The following is a 20,455-nucleotide window of genomic DNA, read 5'->3' as shown; positions in this document are numbered from 1 at the left end:
ATATAAGATTGAATAATAAATGTTACTAGTTGCCAAACCCATATATCTCATTTAATATTCAAAATGACTATCAAGTATGATTTAATATCTGTACTTTTCATATGAAAAATTTAGCTTCTGAAGTTTTAAATAAATTGCTCAGACATAAACAACAAGTTAGTGGCAGGCCTGGAATCCAAACCAGGCCCATCTTACCGCACATCTACAACTATGACTCTGTCTAGCAGCTCAGTGTATAATTACATAACAGTACTAACCAATTCTTAATCAGGCCTTACTATTTGCCAATCATTGTGCTAAACCTCTATGCTAAGAATCATTATCCCATTTAATTCTCACAACATTAGAAAGTAAGTGCTCTTATTATCCCCACTTTATGTATGTGTAGTCATGTTGGAGAAGCTAAGTAATTGGTCTGAAGTCATAAAATTAGAAAGCAGTAGAGCTAATATCAGTGCCCAGATTTTTCTGATGTCAAAATGAGGTTTTTCAATACAACACCCTGGAAGAGTAACTATCCTAAATAAGAATACAATAATAGTAACTATCCAAAATAACAATACAATAATAGCTAAGATGCATCAAGTGCAAAGCCCTTTGGATACACTAACTTATTTCATTCTCAAAGATGAGTCCTTGTTAAAGTTGGAAAATGCTAGAGAATCAAAGTAGTAAGAGATCTGAATGACACATAAGAACTGAAGAAAACAAACCAAGAAATAGCTTTCCAGAAGACATGGGTCAGGAAAAGACCATTCACAGGCCATGTGTAGGGCATCAGGTGTCAGGTATGGGTGGGAAATGGGAATCTTAGGGCTCATCTAAGTCCTGTAGGAAACAGCTCGTGATCTGAAAAGAACGGGGACCCCAATATTTTAAAAATCAACATTCTTTGTGTCATTCAGAAGGCAAGCGGTCCATTTCTGTTTTGTATGTAAGTTCATTTGCATCATTTTCTTAAGATTCCATATGGTTACCAAAGGGGAAAGGTGGGGGAAGGGATAAATTAGGAGTTTGGGCTTAATATATACACATTACTGTATAAAAGATAGATAACCAACAAATACCTACTAGATAGCACACAGAATTATACTCAATATTTTGTACTAACCTATAAGGGAAAAGAATTTGAGAAAGTATATATATATATATATATATATATATATATATATATATATATACATACACACACACTAAGTATATATACTAAATATACTTAGTGTGTGTATATATATTTCATTAAACGCCTTTGCTGTACACCTGAAACTAACACAAATTGTAAATCAACTATACTTCAGTTTAAAATAAACAAAGGCAAGTGGTCCAATTTCTTCCCATCCCCTTCTTGCCTTTCTTCCTCACTTAATTTGACTACAAAGTGGGTTTCTCCCTCTATGGATCTAGCCAGGGAGGATGCCTCAGGTTCTGCTCCTAGTGGTGAAATGTCACCATGGTAGGCTATTTGCAATGCAAATCTCCATACTTTGGCATCTGAGATTGATGTCCCCAGTGAGAACATACTTAGCTGCTGGGCTGGCTCTGAGTGTAAGTGACACAAGGTCTCTTCCAGCCTCGAGTGGTTGTCAGACGTAACAAAGCAGGGCTGGGGAGAGATGAGCTGTGCGCCCTTCAGACACCAGCCATTAACAGCACGTGGTATTAATGCATCTAAATCTGGTTGGGGCCACCAAGTCTCGGAGGAGGGCAGATGGCATACCCAAGCTGGAGTAGAGGACAAGGGGACTTTCCACAGACTATTCTGGAGCCTAATGAGAAGGAGCAGAGCCCGTAGAGGCAGAGCACCTGTCTGGGTCAGACTCCCATTTACATTCCCAGCGTTTCTGGGCAGCTTAGGGTGGTGTCCTGTGGTCTTCAGGCAGGGATCAGAGATCCCACAGTTCCCTGGGAAGCCAGTCCTCACGGCTGAGATGAGCTGTGTGCCCCCTGGGTGGGGTGCACAGGATAGTGTCGGGGCACTTGAAATTGAGCTAGGCTCTTTTGGTGCAAGAAATTCACAAGAAAGTCTGGAAATGATATGAAAAAAATTAAAAATCCATATGAAACCCATCTTTTCTTTTATGCTGTAGTTGTTGCAATTTAAAAAAGCAGCTTTTATTTAATACATTATCATCAGTGTGGAGAGTTTGATTTGCTGACAGTGATGTGGGAGGAGGCTCTTCTGTCAGGGCCTAGAAATTACAGTTATGCAACTATACCTTGGCTCATTTTCTAGATTTTTCCTTAGATTAATGTTTCTAAGAACCCCAGGAAAAAGAAAACATACACCAATGAGAAATAAAGCATAACCATGAAACTCCTTTTGTAATTGTAGATTAGAGGATCAATATAGAAAACAGAAAATATTGGTAGAAAAATTAATTTCTTTTGGGAGTCACAAAATATCTAAATATCTAGAACTGATGACTGTGAACATTTTGTCTTTGGCTTTCTAGATGCACACACACACACACAAATGCACACTCAGCTTATAAATTAGCATAATCACGTGACAATTGCAAGAGGCAGGAAATAGTAGGAAATAGCAATTTTCTCTCATTTTATCAGCTGCTGAGTATTAGATTATACACATGCACCACCATCAGACTTACTAGTCCCCCAGAGCTGGGCACTTAAATTTGCTTTGCTATTTAAAAAAAAATTACAATAAATGTTAATGTGATTTCATCTTTAAGCATTTGTCTGGTTAAATATTTTTATTTCTAAATACAAAATTGTGGAGATCATTTCTTACTCTGTTATTTTCTGTTGGTCTTTCTTATTTGCACTCATAACTTCCAGGCACCTTTTAAATAAAATGATTTGGAAGAAACTTTCTCTTTTGGTCAACATACACTTGGCAACATCTCTCTCAACTTTCAAATTTGGGCCACCTTGGGAATAGGCGGAAACAAAAGGATGATGTAAATAGTAAGATCCTGGCATTGTTTTTTCTCCTACCATTTTCAGGTTGAGCTTCTATATATATTACTGTAGATAATGTACAATATTCAAATGTGTTAGCCTAAAAATTCATTTATAAATTGGACACTTGGAACTGGGAAAATATTTTTCCATATAAATAATACAAAAAATATGTGTACGTCTCCCAAGAGAATAAAACAAAGCTTACAAAACCCTTGCAATAATAATACTTAACATTATCGAGCACCTTCTATATGCCAAGCAATTTATATAAATCATCTTTAATCCATATGGACCCTAAATTATTTATATTTGTAATTTTTCATTGTAAACAGTATGATGAAGTTGCTTTTTCATTTTTAACATTATACGTACATTTACTTTATCAATTCATGATGTATTAGAGAATATAAAAAATTTTTCATATTTGTTAAGTCATCATTCTCTATTTTGTTATACTCTTAAAGAACTTTTAAAAAAGCAGTGAAGTTACATAAGAAATAGCCTTTATTTACTTAGGCTTTATTTACCTTTATTTGCTTTATTTGTTTGAGGTAGGAGGTGATCCTGTGAAGATTCCGAAGAGGCCCTCTGATACACTTTCAAGGACTTTACTGAGTGTCAAGACCAGGGTGTCCCTGATCCTTTACCATGCCAAAATTTATTTTTCAATTTATGAAATTTTTACCTTGATTGATACAATTAACATAAGTCTACTGCTTGTCATGGATGAGGTAGGCTTTCAGAAACACTTGAATTAAAGGTAAACCTTCTTTCACTCAAGAAAATAATTTCCTATATAACAGGAAATTTTAAGGAGACAGCATATGGTAAACTCCCTTTCAATGTTAGCTTCATAATTATTTATTTGTGAATTTATAAATACACATATGTATATTAAGAGTGTTTCCCCTCAGAAAATTCTGCTCTTGTTCTCTTGACTTCCTTTACTTTTTGTTTCTCCTAGTTTCTCCTGGTGTTTCACCCCATCTTCTTTGCCTCTGTTCTTTGGTTTTCTGTCTCTGAGTTTCATGAATTGCAAAAGAAAGTTTCACATAGTAAAGGATCAGGGTCACCCTCGGTTTTGACGCTCAGTAAAGTCCTTGAAAGTATATCAGAGGGCCTCTTTGGAATCTTCACAGGTCACATCTTACCTTGAACACTAAACAAATGTAAATAAAGGCTATTTTTCATGTAATTTTATTGCCTTTTATTTTTAGTTCTTTGTTTAGTTCTAACAAAATGGAGAATGATGACATAACAAATATTTTCTTTGGTTTATGTCTCTGAGCCGCATAGCTCTCTCCTCTGACATGGCCTTTTGGCTTAGTGGGGAAGACAGGGGAGATAGCACAGGAGGATTGATTCTGATGGGGGTCATACCCTAGAATGCCCCTCAAAGTTCTAAACTATTTCTGAACTTTATACACGTCTTTTCTCTGACTACAGGGTTAGGACTTTTTAAAAGTTATTTAAAACAAATAATCCTAAAAATAAGTATGCACAATTAAAATACTTTATTTTATTTTAAATTATGGAAATTACCCAATTCATGAGGAACAGAAGCCACATCTATAATGTATCAGCAATGATCTTCAGTTCTTTAAAATGGTGCGTAGCGAGTGCAGTAACATGGCACTTGCTCAGCAAGTTAAGTGCACCGTCTTACATGGTTTTTGCTATTATTTCACATTAGTTTTATCACCCATACTTAATTCCCAACAAATATGTTTGATGATTGTTATGAACTGTGTGTTTGTAACCCTCTTAGATTCATATGTTGAAGCCCTAACTCCTAATATCATGGTATTAGAAGGTGGGGCCTTCGGGAGGTAATTAGGTTGAGGCACTCATGATGGGATTCGTGTCCTTATAAGAAGAGAAAAAGAATAGACCTCTCTTTTGTCATCATGTGAAGACATTACAAGAAGGCAACCATCTGCAAATTAGGAAGAGGGCTCTTACAAGAACCAAATTGTCCAGCACCTTGATCGTGGATTTCCCAGCCTCCAGAACTGTGAGGAATAAATGTTTGCTGTTTAAGCCACCCAGTCTGTGGGATTTTTGTCATAGTAGCCTGAAGACAATGACTAAGACAGTAATTTTCTTTTATCTTGTCTCTCCCAAACTATCAATTTAATTTTTATAGTAGCAACAACTCACACTCATATTTCATCCATTTATATATTCATTAATTAAAGTATATAGTTGCAATAATGACAAACCTGACATAAAAAGATCTTGAACAAACACACCTGATTTTTGGTCAGCATAATATTAATTCTTTTTAGACACTGTTTCAAATTTAGCTAAAAAGTCTAGGTGTGGCAGCCCACTGAGTAGTCTCCTTAGTACCAGAACATAGGTATACATGTGTGTGTGTATATATATATATATATCTGTGCTATAGTGAGAAATAGAGAGCGTATGATATCCTGTAATTAATGATATGGAGGCTGGTTCAAATTTTCTATTCCACTTTTGACCTTGAAGGTATCAGAGAAGGGAAGACTGTGTTCTCAAAGGGTGAGAGATCAAGAAAGGAAATTGACTAAATCCTCTGGTATGAGGTAGCAGACATTCTCCCCCTATTCTCAGTAGAATCTGATATGTATCCAGTGGGGATGTTTAAAAAGCTCAGAGAGGATCTGTGAGACAGAGGCATGAAGAGACCAGAGGTAAACATTTAAGAAAGGGAGACATGAGGAACCACTGATGGAAGGCAGTATTGACAAGTAGCACTCACAAGAGAAGGGTTGAACAGGCCAGTCCTTCCATGGTGGAAGTCAAAAAATTCCTATACTAAAGCTTTTATCACAAAGAGAGAGTTGAGCTCAAGTGAGCCTAGAAAATGCTCAATGACCACAGAGGAATCAGGGCAGCAAAGAAAACGACTAAAAAGCTGACATTAGAAGACCACACAATGAATAACCATGGTGAGTTACCTTGGATGTCCTGACTTTGGGACACACTCAGAACTTTATTTTTCTTTAATATTCAATAACAGTGTAATAAAAGCAAATGTGTACAAATTGCTTAGGACTCAGGATTCTTTAAACCCAGAGGCTATTTAATCATTCTAATAATTTTATGAAAGGGATGCAATTCTCATTCCCATTATTGACTGATGAATTTGAGGCTTAGAGGGTTTTAATAACCCAACTCAAATAGCCTGAAGTTCTCACCAAGGTCCCTGACTCCAGAGCCCTTGATAGGAACCACTGCTATACTTGGTAATGCCCATATTCACATGTACCTTGAAGGTTCTGGCTTTTGTTTTTAATTCTTAATTGAGATGGTAGGAGTAAGAGAGGCATTTGGGGGACAGAAAAATTGAGAGAAGTTGCCCCGGTGTATACAACAGTATACAACCAAAGCCATTCCCCTTCCTGCCTGGTAGAGAGAGTGGATTCTAAATGTCCCTCTGCTCTCTCTGTGGTCTCCATTAGAGATTACGACAGTTACTAGATAAAGTTAAAGACTCATGTAGTGATCTTCACATTAATTGGACTGTAATGTATAGCCTCGGTCAAGCACATCTTTCCCAGCACTCCTTTCCACAGACGGCAATCAAGCCACTTACAGAAGATGCATTGGCTGCCAAGACCCCAGGGCAACCTTAAGTTGCACTGGCCTTTTAGCGGAAAACACAATTAATTTTGATACTGAAGGGCAATTAAGACTGGGGTTAAAATAAAAATCTTTTGGAACATAGAATGTCAAAGACTGGATAGGAAATGTTTTTCCCTCATATATTTTAGAAGCCCATGAGCATACCAACCTCTGGTAACTCCACTTCAAGTTGCCAAATTCCTGTTTCATTTCGGTAAATGTGAATTGTAGTGAATAGCTGTGTTAGCCCTGTTGCTATTCTGAAAGGAGATCGCTTCCATCAACTCTTTTGCAAGCAGTAGCTATGAAAAACACATGTGTGCCTGGACACCTGTTACATTCATACATTTGTAGAAACAACTACACAGATTTTTTAAAAGCATGCACACATCCGTAGATAACACACCATGTGTTACAAGTTGCTCTAGCTAATTTCAGCCTAGAGAAATCTTCCTAGAAAAAATGTTTTTGTTTAAATAAAAGGACACTCCAAAAGCAGGAGGAACACGCTGCTGTTACACATCGCTTAGAGAAGCAGAGATTCAGTAATTGGAGGATTAATTGGAAGAAAAGTGGAGTAGTGGAGAAAGTCTGGGTGTGGACTTGGGAAATGTGCATTAAAACTACTTTGGATCACTTACTTACAAGGTTTCTAACTACCAGTTAGCCAATTAGCCTCTCTGACTCTATTGGTCATGAGAGTTTCTTTTTCAGTGAATTTTCTATTCACACTTATTTTCCCATTTTTTAATGGGAATATTTTTTCTTACAAACTTACAGAAGGTTTCAGTAAATGTGCATTCTGGACACTGATTTTTTTGTTGAATATATGCATGTCAAATACCTTGACCCAGGCTGGTTGTCTGGTTCCACCAATATATGATTAGAATGTGGGAAAAGCTAGTGGAAATGCACCTTGGTATCATTCTTTTGAGCTGGACATTGCATATTTTATTATCCAGAAATTTCATAAGATATGTATGAGGGTGTTTCCTGCAGCATTGTTTATAATAGGAACTAATTCTTGCCAAGGCCTTACTGTTTCCCAAGAACTCTTATAAGATTTTCATTTGTACTATGTAATTTAATCCTAAAAATTATGTGGTAGGTACTATTGTTATACCCATATGAGTAAATCAAGTCACTGCAGTTAAATAATTTCCCCCAAATTACAAATAAAAGTAACCCAAAAGGGATTAGAGCCCAGGATTTCTGGCTTCAGAGCTCACACCACTCACAACAACTCTCCTGAACTGTCATCGGTATAAGGCTGAATAAATAGAGTATATTTGATAATTTAATGAAGTACTATTCTGTTAAACTATAGATTTATATGCATCAGCATGGATAAATGTCAAAATGATAAAGAAAAGCTAGTTTCAAAAAGAAATGTATAAAAGTAAGCTATCATTTAAAGAACACACAAAACAGTATACATATATAGATAAATACACATGTATTTTTATGCATTCATGTACAAAAGTTTGCAAATATGGTTAGCATTAACAAATGTGAACCTCAAAAGAGAAGTAACCTCTTTAGAGGGTAAGAAAGAAAAATAATCAACATATTTCTTTCTTTCAAAATAAAAAGAGAAAAATGAAGCAAATATGGCAAAATATTTCATCTGTTAAATCTGGATAGTGAGTACAAGAATACTCTATAAATTGTTTTCCCTACTTTTTATGTTTAAAATATTTCACAAATCAAAATTTAAAAAGAAAAAGAGGTAATACGTGAGGGTCCTTTGTAAAAACCAGCATACTATACAAATGTGAACTATTTCTTTTGATCATCAAAAATGAAGCAGAGGGGCTTGATTTCCAAATGTCTGAGTAAAGACTTCTGAAAATCGTCTCCCCTATAAAAGCTATATAAACTCTGCAAATGAATTAAAGGCTTGCAAAATCCATGAAATGTTTATTCAAGAAAAAACAACTAAATTTTAGTAAAAACAGTGAGCCCTGCAGTCTTTTAGCTTGCCATAATCCGATCACTCTCTCCCCAGCTCCATGGGAGCTTTGAAAAGCAATAGTCTCACAACTATAGTAACTCTGAAATCAAGTAGTCTAGCAGCCACTGGAGGAGCCAGAATAATTTGGAGCTTCCTAAAAAGCCCCAGAGAACTGTCACCCTTTGACTTGCTTGCAGCATGATGAAAAGTCCAGTTTCAGTGTTTGTTTTTATGTGACCCAACTCAGAACTCACTCTCTGTCAACAGCCCTAACCTGTATGGTATTTGCTGAAAAGAATCAGCAGCAATTGTTTAACATAACATTTGCCTGAGGTAGTGACACCAGTCAGAGGTAAAACTTAGGGCTTTGTCAGGCTCCACACAATCAGGAAGTGAAGGCTAAGACAGAGAGGTAGACTGCTTGTCAAAACATTAAAGACATGCTCAACAGAGCCTCTCAGCAAAGGTTGGTAGACTCACTGGTTTGCGACATTTAAGAAAAATCTCTATTTGTTAGCTTACAACTAGGGTAACTGAGCACACATCAATTGCCACACATAACAGATAATACACACTTTAAAGAAATAGTCAAAAAATACTAAATAACAATAACAATAAAACAAATAACAATGACAACAAACCCTAGTGGGAGAGAGAATTGGATTTCTGAAGGTGCCACAGCACATTATTCTAAATGTCTAGATAATCAATAAAAACTTACAAGATACCCAAAGAAACAGGAAAGTATAACCCATACACAGGCAATGGGAAAAACAAGCAGTCAATAGGAACTGACCCTGAGAATTCTAGTAACATGTTAAACTTACTGGAATTTAAATCAGCTATCATAAATACGTGCAAAGAACTAAAGGAAAACTTATATAAAAATGAGAAATATGTGTCACCAAATAAAGAATATCAGTAAAGAGACAGGAAGTTTAAAAAAGAACCAAGTAGAGGGTCCCAGAGGTAAGATGGTGGCTGCCCCGGAGTGCAACGTGATAATGGCAGCGACCGAACCAGAGCTGCTAGACGATGAGGAAGCGAAGAGATATGTGTCCTAAAAATGCTAGCTATTACGGGAATCAAGCAGCCACCTTGATGATGCTCGGAAAGTTCCGGGAAGCTCTTGGAGATGCACAGCAGTCAGTGAGGGACATCTACGAGAGGACAAATGCCACCTATCTCTAGGGAATGCCATGGCGGCATGTCATAGTTTCCAGAGAGCCCTAGAACTGGGTCACAAAAATGCTCAGGCACAACAGGAGTTCAAGAATGCCAATGCAGTCATAAAATATGAGAAAATAGCAGAAACGGATTTTGAGAAGCGGGATTTTCGGAAGGTTGTTTTTTGCATGGACTGTGCCCTAGAATACACCCCTGCCTGCCATCGCTTCAAAATCCTCAAAGCAGAATGTTTAGCAATGCTGGGTCATTATCCAGAAGCACAGTGTGTGGCCAGTGACATTTTACGAATGGATTTCACCAATGCCCATGCTCTGTATGTACGAGGTCTTTGCCTTGATTATGAAGATTGTATTGAGAAGGCGGTTCAGGTTTTTGTCCAAGCTCTGAGGATGGCTCCTGACCATGAGAAGGCCTGCGTCACTTGCAGAAATGCCAAAGCACTTAAAGCAAGGAAAGAAGATGGGAATAAAGCATTTAAAGAAGGAAATTACAAGCTAGCATGTGAACTGTACACAGAAGACCTGGGGATAGACCCCAATAATACAAAAACAAATGCTAAACTCTACTGTCATCAGGGTATGGTTAATTCCAAGCTTAGGAAACTAGATGATGCAATAGAAGACTGCACAAATGCAGTGAAGCTTGATGACACTTATATAAAATCCTACTTGAGAAGAGGTCAGTGTTACATGGACACAGAACACTATGAAGAAGCAGTACGGGACTATGAAAAAGTATATCAGATGGAGAAAACAAAAGAACTCAAACAGCTCCTAAATAATGCACAGCTGGAACTGAAGAAGAGTAAGAGGAAAGATTACTACAAGATTCTTGGAGTAGACAAGAATGCCTCTGAGGACGAGATCAAGAAAGCTTATCGGAAATGGGCCTTGATGCACCATCCAGATCGGCACAGTGGAGCCATTGCTGAAGTTCAGAAAGAGGAGGAGAAAAAGTTCAAGGAAGTCAGAGAAGCTTTTACCATTCTCTCTGATCCCAAGAAAAAGACTCGCTATGACAGTGAACAAGACCTGGATGAAGAGGGCATGAATATGGGTGATTTTGATGGAAACAATATCTTCAAGGCATTCTTTGGCGGTCCTGGGGGCTTTAGCTTTGAAGCATCTGGTCCAGGGAATTTCTTTTTTCAATTTGGCTAATGAAAGGAAACCATCCAGAACGCAGAAAATGCAGACTTGCTCAGTTTAACCTCCAGTGTGGACACAGTTCACCTCCTCCCTTCATCATGATCCACGTACTTAGAGCAGTTTTGTTCGTTCAGTTGGATACCCAGTGTCTGTGTGAGTGGGGTGAAGGAAAGGGAGCCAGCGCCAAAGACTGAGGGTAGGGGAGGGAGGTGGGGGGTGGACAGGGCAGCTTGTGAATTTTTGTTTTACTGTTTAACTTTATTAAAACAAAACAAAACAAAAAACGAACCAAGTAGAAATTCTACAGTTAGAAAGTAAAACGACTAATATAAAACATTCACTAGAGGGGCTCAACAAGGGATTACACTGACAGAAGGAAGAATCAGTTATCATGAATAAAGGTCAATTGAGATTATCCAGTCTGACAAAGAAAATGAAAAAGGGATAAATAAAAACAACAGGGCCTTCTGGTTCTTATGGGACACCATCAAGCATACCAACATATGCCTAATGTAGACCCCAGAAGGACTGGAGAGAGAGAAAGGTGTAGAAAGACTATCTGAAGATGGAATGGTCCCAAACTTCCCAAATTTGACCAAAATGTATTATACTGTAATCTAAGTAGCTCAATAAATTCTATGTAGAATCAACACAAGGAGATCCATGTTTAGAGACATCTTACTCAAATTGCTGAAAACCAAGATAATGAAAGAAGACGGAAGTAACAAGAGAAAAGCAACTTATCATCTGCAAGCTATCTTTAGTAAGATAACATCTGACTTTTCATTAGGGATCAGGAAGGTCAGAAGGCAGTGGGATGGCATGTTTAAAGTGCTGAAATAGAAGATTGTCAACTAAGAATTCTACATCTGGCAAAATTAACCTTGAAAAATGAGGGAGAAATTAAGACATTCTCAAGTAAATAAAATCAGAGAATTCATGGATAGCATGTCTACTCCACAAGAAATAATAAAACGTTTAACTTCAAGCTGAAATAAAAGGATATTAAACAGTAACTTAAATCCACATGAAGAAATAAAGAACACTGGTTGAGGTAAATACATAGGTAAATATAAAACACAGTATCAGTGTATTTTCATTTGTAACACTTTTCTAATCTTCTCTGATTTTTAAAAACTGCATAAAGCAATCCTTATAAAACTGTGTTGATATGTTTATAGTGTATACATTTGTAATTTGTATGTCCATACAGTGGAGATGAGGGGAGTAGGAATGGAGCTCATTGGAGCAATCACTTTGTAATTTAGAAATATGTGGAAATTAAACATTCTCCTAAGTAACGAATGGGCAAAGAAGAATCAGTGGGATTCTTCTTTATAATTTCCCCTATAATTCAAGGGGAAATTACAAAATACTTTGAACTGAATTAAAATGGTAACACAAAACTTATGAGACATAGCTAAATCAGTCATTAGAAGAAAATGTACAGCTATAAACACTTATAATAAAAAAGAACTTAGATTAATAACTTAACCTTCCACTAGGGAAAAAAAATAGTAAAAGGAAAGAATATTAAACCTAAAGCAAGCAGAAGGAAGGAAATAATACAGATTAGTGCAGAAATTAATGAAAAATAAAGAAGAAAAACAATAAGGAAAATCCACAAAATAAAAAGTTGGTTCTTGAAAAGATCAACAGAATTGACAAACCATTACCTAGCCTAACTAAGAAAGAAAGAAAATTCCAATTAGGAATAAAAGGACATCACCTAAGACATATATAGAAAGTAAAACATAAGGGAATATTATGAACTACTATATGCCATCAAACTCAAAATCTAGAAGAAATGAACAAATTCCTAGAAAGATACAAACTACTAAAGCTGCTTTAAGAAGAAATAGAAGATATAAATAAACCTATAACAAGTAAAGACAGTGAATTAGTAACAAAAATTCTTTCCACTAAGAAAAGCCCACCCACATAGATTCTACCAAATAGTGAATTCTACCAAATATTTTAAAAAAGAATTAACAACAATCATTCACAAACCTTTCCAAAGAAAATACAGATGAGGAAACAATTCCCAACTCATTCTATAAGGCCACTGGTACCCACAGCATATATAAAGATTTAAACACCATAACAAAATGGAATATGCTACAGAAATTCAAGGCTGGTTCAACATACTAAAGTCAATTAATACATTCCATATTATAGAATAAAGGACAAAATTCACATAATTAGCTCAAAAGATGCAGAAAAAAATTTATAATATTCAACACATTTTCATGATAAAACACATACCGAACCTAGGAGTAGAATGGAACTTGCTTAACCTTATAAAGAGCAGCAATGGAAAATCCACAATTAACTTCATATTTAATGGTAAAAGACTGCATGCATTCCCTTAAGATCAAAACAAGATACGAATTTCACTCTCATATCTTCTATTCAACACTGTACTGGAGATTCTAGATAGGAAAATTAGACAAGAAAGTGAAATAGAACATCCAGATTGGAAAGGAAGATATAAAACTACCACTATTTGCAGATGATATGATCTTGTATATAAAATCCTACCAAACTCACCACAAAACTATTGCAGTTGATAAATGAGTTAAACACGATTGCAGGATATGAACAATATAAAAAATTCAATTTCAAAGATAAATTTAAGAAATAATTCCATCCACAAGACCATAAAATAATAAAATACATAGAAATAAGTTTTAAAAAAGAAGTGCATCACTAATACACTGAAAACTGAAAAATATCATTGAAATAAATTGAAGATGATCTAAATAAATGGAAAGACATCCCATGTTCACTTAATAGTGTTAAAATGTCATTACTCTTCAAATTGTTCTGAAAAATCAATGTGTTCCCTATCAGCATACCCTTTGACCTCTTTGCAGAAACTGAAAAATTCCAAAATTCACTTGGAAACTCAAGAGACTGAGAATAACCAAAACCATCTTGAAAAATAACAAAGTTGGAGGGTTCACACTTCCTGATTTCAAAACTTGCTACAAAACTACAGTAATTCAAATAATGTGGTGCAGGCATAGAATAGACATGTAGATGAATGAAATAGAATTGAGTCCAGAAATAAGTCTTTACACTTATGGGGAATTGACTTCTTGACAAGGTTTCCAAGAAAACTGAATGGGGAAAAGGCAATCGTCTCAACAAATGATGCTGTGACAAGTGGATATCTCCATGCAAAAGAATGAAGTTGGCCCTTACCACCTACCATATACAAAAGTGTACTCTAAATGAAAGAGAAGCCTAAATGTATATGATAAAACTATAAAACTCTGAGAAGAAAACATAGGCAGAGTTCTTCATGACATTGAATTAGACAACAGTTTCTTAGATATGACAGTAAAATTACAAGAAAAAATAGATAAATTGAACTTTATCAAAATTAAAAATGTGCTTCAAAGAGCACCATCAAATAAGTGAAAAGAGAATTCATTGATGTTAGAAAATCATGGTGTTAGCAAACCATGTAACTGATAAAAAACTATTTGCTGAATATTTAAAAAAACTATTACAACTCAACAATGAAAAGGTTTTTTAAAAACCCAATGAAAACATGTGCAAAGGTTCTAAAATGACATTTCCCAAAAGAAGATATAAAAATGGCTAGTAAGTAATGAAAATGCTCAATGTCATTAGTCATTAAGGAAATGTAAATCAAAACCACAATAAAATACCATTTCACACACACTATTATGACCATAATAGAAACGACGGGCAATAACAAGTTTTGGCAAGGATATGAAGAAACTGAAATATCATCCATTGTTGGTGGGAAGGCAAAATTATGAAACTATGTTGGAAATAAATTTGCCAGTTCCTCAAAATATTAAACTTATTTACCATATAACCCAGAAATTCCACACCTAGGTGTACTCCCAAGAGATATGAAAACATATGTTCACATAACAAATTATACAAAAGCATATTAATAATAAATAATAATTGCTATTAATAATAATGATAAAATTTAAAACATTATTAATAATAGCCCCAAAGTGGAAATAACCCCAATGTGTATCAACTGATGAAAGGATAAACAAAATGCAGTACATACAGATGATGGAATGTTAGTCATAAAAAGGAATGAAGCTCTGTTTATGTGCTACAACATAGATGAACCTTGAAAATATCATGTTATGTGAAAGAAGCCAGACACAAAAGATCACATATTATGTGATTCCACATACATTCAATGCGGCAAACCCATAGGGACAGAAATTATTATATCAGTGGTTGCCAGGGGCTGGGGACGGGGGTGGGGGGCAATGAGGAATGATTGTTAATGTTTACGGAGTTTCTTTTTGGAGTGATGAAAATGTTCTGAAGTTAGATAGGGCTGATCTATATGCAACTTTTTGAATATTCTAAAAAACACTGGAGAGGGACTTCCCTGGATAAGAATCCGCCTTCCAATGCAAGAGGAGCAGGTTCAATCCCGGGTTGGGGAGCTAAGATCCCGCATGCCTCACGGCCAAAATACCAAAACATAAAACAGAAGCAATACTGTAACAAATTCAATAAAGACTTTAAAAATGGTCCACATCAAAAAAAATCTTTAAAAAATGCTGGAGAGTATATATTAAATTAGTAAACTGTACGGTACGGAAGTATATCTTAATAACATGTTATTAAAAAATGTGAAGTGAAGCAGACACGTTTTGCATTGGAGTGGGATGACTATGCTGTCAGCATTGATCAAATTAACTGGACAATCACCAAATCTTTCAGCAACTTCAGGCCATGAAGTCACAACTGCGATCAGACACCTCATTTTTAACCATAGACCCATGTTACCTTGCATGCTTTCAAATGCATATTTATGAGAGAGATGTCATAAAGAGCCATACTGTTCTTATCGCCTCAGTATGGAAAACTTCCACACCAGAGTTGAAGGTAAAGTATCCAACATTCTGGGGAAATTGCATAACCATTATGAGCTCAGGGATAGAAGATTATAGTAACTGTTCAGATGGAATGGATATGACACATGTCCAAAGTCCCAGGCTTACATAGACCTCTGATAAAATCCCTGTTGTCAGAGTAAGGAGACAGTCAGAGATTCAAGGTCTCTGCTCTCACACGCTATGAGGTCTGAATCATGGGCTGTGCATCAACAGAAAGCTGCTGAGATTACTCACTAAAGCGGTCCCGACCAAACTTTTATTCTCACCAGCCTGATTACCAGCTCAGTCCATTGCTTTTGATCTTAGAATTGTTGTCTCCATAGCCAGTAGAACAGACAGATATATAGACTCCTGTCTCCAAAGTTTGTCTTTTTCATGTTCAAACTAGATCCCGGTATTAATTCTCTATCCTGAATGGCTTACAAGATAAAATAAATGTATCTTTATCAAAGTAATTGGCAGTCAGGCTAACTAAAAAAATGTCCTTGCAGTAGAAGTCTTCAATCTTTAGGGTATGGGTATATTGGTATCTTCAGTTACTGAAATTACAAGGTGCAGGTGGTGAAAGTGCATCACTGATTCAGATAGCTCATGAAACTCTGCTTTAATATGATGTACAAGTAAGGAATAAACATTGTAGTAATCATTATGACCTCTCCTTCACTTTTCATTCCCAACACACAGTAGTTTTTGCTAAAGCACATAACAGAGTACATGTAAGCAGAGTATCTTGAACAACTCTGACCAGAATTTTCTGTTTGTTTTTTCTAACTTTAAAAAAATTGATATATAGTTGATGTACAATATTACATAAGTTACAGGTGTACAACAGAGTGATTCACAATTTTTAAAGGTTATACTTCATCTATAGTTATTATAAAATATTGGCTATATCCCCTGTGGTATATAATATATTCTTGCAGCTTATTTATTTATACATAGTACTTTGTACCTCTTAAACCGCTGCTTCTGTTGTGCCCCTCCCCACTTCCCTCTCCCCACTAGTAACCACTAGTTTATTCTTTATGTCTGTGAGAATGCTTCCTTTTTGTTATATTCACTAGTTTGTTGTATTTTTTAGATTATACATGTTAGTGATAACATACAGCATTTTCCTTTCTTTATCTGACTTATTTCACTTAGTATAATACCCTTCAAGTCCATCCATGTTGCTGCAAATGGCAAAATTTCATTCTTTTTTATGACTGAGTAGTATTCCATTGTATATATATACTGCATCTTCTCTAGCCATTCATCTGTTGATGAACACTTAGGTTGCTTCCATATCTTGGCAATTGTAAATAATGCTGCTATGAACATTGTGGTGCATGTATCTTTCCAAATTAGTGTTTTCATTTTTCTTTTTTCAGATATATACCCTGGAGTGGAATTCCTGGGTCATACAATAGTTATATTTTAGTTTTTTTGAGAAACAGCCATATTGTTTTCCATAGTGGCTGCAAGACTTTTCTGTTTTTGAAATGAACAAAGACAACATCTATATGACTGCTAGTCATCACTTAAAATCCTAGGGGTTCAGTCAGTGTTACTACATTGAGTTCATTCTATTCCAGTCCAAAACAGAAGAGATTGACATTTTGGTTATCCTGCACATCTTGCCTATAAGCAAATGAACAATTTCAATTAGGCTCTTCAAAATACAGGAAATAGCCCATGGTCTCTTACTATTGCTTTCCCAGACCTCTAGGGATCTGAACATTTCAGGTCAGAATTACTGGTGAGGTGGAAAAACTCAAAAGCCCTGCATTCTGATTCCAATCACTAGCTTACTTTCTAGCCTGATAATAGCATAAAGCATGGGAAAGTCATCCTAAAGTTGCGACCAATATCCTTGTGCACAGTACAATCATGAGTCAAGCAGGGACTACAGCATGAATGGTGGTGTCTATTGCCACATGGTGTAAAGAGGGTAGATGCTTTCCCCACAGATTGTTTTTTTAAAAATGGAATTCATAGAATCATAGAATCTTGGATGTTTTTTTTAGATGAATTAGTTTAAATAATGGCCACAGAAAGGTACATTTCAATTCCTGGAACCTGTGAATGTGACCTTTTTTGGAAAAATAATCTCTGCAGATGTAATTAAGTTAAAGATCCTGGAAATGAGCTCATCCTGGATTATATGGATGAGACCTACATCCAATGACAAGATTCCTTAAAAGAGACACACCAGAAACAGATACAGAGAGAAAAGGACCATATGAAGATGGAAGCAAAGATTAGATCTTTGCAGCCCCAAACCAAGGAATATCTGGTACCATCTGAAGTTAGAAGAGACAAGGAATGAATCTCCTCTAGAACTTTCAGTAGAAATGTGGTCCAGCCAATGCCTTGATTTTAGACTTCTGGCCTCCAAAATTTTGAGAGATAAATTTCTGTTGTTTTTAAGCCAACATAATTTTTTGTGTGTGGTAATTTGTTACAAAAGACACAGGATACTAATACACTTGCTTCGACACCTAATAAATAGCTTTTTACACATAGATTTTTTCCAATTCTGTAGTAGTGTCATCAATATTGAGATGAACATTGCACCATCTGGTGACCTAGGGTGACATATTTTCAAAATCTTCTGCTAGGGTATCAGGTCTGTATCCTGGTTTAGACATGTTTCCTTTTCACAACTCTGTGTGGGTTCACTTATCCAGTAAGTGGAAAAGCAAAAGTAAATAACCATAATCATCTTTCACTTAAACAAAAGAGTATCACTTTTAATCACAATAATACTTGTTAGGGCAACAATCGTACCATGTTGTGTAAAGATTTGGATTCTTCCTGTTAGGCCTAGGACTAGTAACTCAATCTCTCTTGTGCCTCTGTTTATTCATCTATACAATGGAGATATTAACAGAGAATATTAGAGTTTACTGTGTAAACTTCATACCGAGTTCCTTAGCGTAGTTCTAGACACTCAAAGCCTTCACTCCTCAATACCATTATCACAACAGGAATTGAATAACAGAAGAAAAGAAAAAAACATTAGAATGAATAGATCTTAGTTCTTCTGGGACTCTCACTGCTGGTAGAAAATGACAGCCTAGAAGGTAGTTTTAAATAGTGAAAAGAAAGAGATAAATTCCTGTTGTTTATAAGCCAACATTTTTTTGTGGTAATTTGTTACAAAAGCCACAGGATACTAATACACTTGTTTCAGTACTTAATAAATAGCTTTTATTAGTTTTAAATAGTGAAAAAGAGATTAATGCTACAAATGTTACCTTACTGCAAAAAGAAATATACTCAACCCCTACTACCATTTCACTGTCCCCTGAAAATTACCTCTGGTCCTAATCTGACCACTACCCTTCAGTTTTAAAAAATAAATTTGGTCATGTTTACCCCACTCCACCTTAACACCTCCCATGCCTCTCCCTGGCTGTTACAAGAAGTGCAAGGCACAGAATACACCAAGTCACCATGTCTCTGTACATGGTGTTCATGCTACCTGCAATGATGTGCCCTTTTCTTCTTTCTGGTGAACCCTATTTTTTGTGTGTGTGTGGCATTTTTCAGTTAGCACTCCAGTCCTGCTACCTGGGAGGCTGTATCTGCTCTTTATTTATTTATTTTTAAATAGACTATATTTTCAGAACACTTTTATACTTACAGAAAAATTAAGCAGACAGTACAGACTGTTTCCATATATCCCGCACCCAATTTCCCTTATTATTAACATCTTACATTAATTAGTATGGTACATTTGTCACAATTAATGAAACACTATTGGTGTGTTCTTACTAACTAAAGTTCATACTTCATTCCTGTTTCCTTAGTTTTTGCATAATCTTCCTTTTCTGTCCCAGGATCCCACCCACGACACCACATTACATTAGGTTGTCATGTCTCCTTAGGCGAATCTTAAGGGTGACAGCCTTTCAGACTTTTCTCACTTTTGATGACCTTGACATTTTGAGGAGTACTGGTCAGATATTTTCTAGGATGCCCCTATATTGAAAGTTATCTGATGTTCTTCACATGATAAAAAAACAGTTATGAGTTATTGAAAGGAAAAACACAGAAGAAAAGCACTACATTCATCACGAGTACATACTATTGACATGATACATGATTTATCGACATGATTTATGATTTATGTTGACCTTGATCACCTGACTGAGGAGTGCGTGTCAGTTTTCTTCACTACACTTCTACTCACTTTTAATACTCAGTATAAATATCACCACCTCTTTGAAGTTTTCCTGGCTTCTTTCAGCCCTTAGCAGACCATTTAATCTATTTTTTAGTTATTAAACATTTGTTAATCACTCACTACATGTCTAGCATGTTGCAAAAGTGAGGACGCAGCAATTTAAATAGGCAATACACGTTTCGTGAATGAATAAATTACTATATGAGTTAATGGTTTTATGCATAAGCAGAGTATTTTCTTCTCATATTTACTAAACATTTATATATTAAGTGCCTCTAGTTTATGTAGTACTGTAGGAGAAGTGTGAGGTACAAAATAAATTTAAAATACAGACCTTACTCTGAAGCAGAGATTGGCAAAATACAGCCCTCAGAGCCAAATCCTGACCACTACTTGATTTTGTAAATAAAGTTTTATAGGAACCCAGCCACACTCATTCATTTACATATCATTTATAGCTTCATTTACCTTAGAGCAGCAGAGGTGAGTCGTTGCCCACAGTGCCTGTATGGATTGCAAAATTTTAAATCTTTACTATTTTGCCCTTTAC

General features: G+C 35.8%; 1 pseudogene across 1 annotated transcript; it reads left to right on the top strand.

The window, feature by feature from the left end:
• Positions 1–1,387: 1,387 nt before the first annotated feature.
• On the top strand, positions 1,388–18,419 carry LOC309627194 (dnaJ homolog subfamily C member 7 pseudogene; annotated as a pseudogene). The gene has a single exon. The product of its transcript is annotated as a dnaJ homolog subfamily C member 7 pseudogene (transcript).
• The last annotated feature ends 2,036 nt before the right edge of the window (positions 18,420–20,455 follow it).

This window comes from Balaenoptera borealis (genome assembly GCF_965194805.1).
Source record: "Balaenoptera borealis genome assembly, chromosome: 3".
NCBI lineage: Eukaryota > Metazoa > Chordata > Mammalia > Artiodactyla > Balaenopteridae > Balaenoptera > Balaenoptera borealis.
This window is presented reverse-complemented; position numbering and strand designations above follow the sequence as displayed.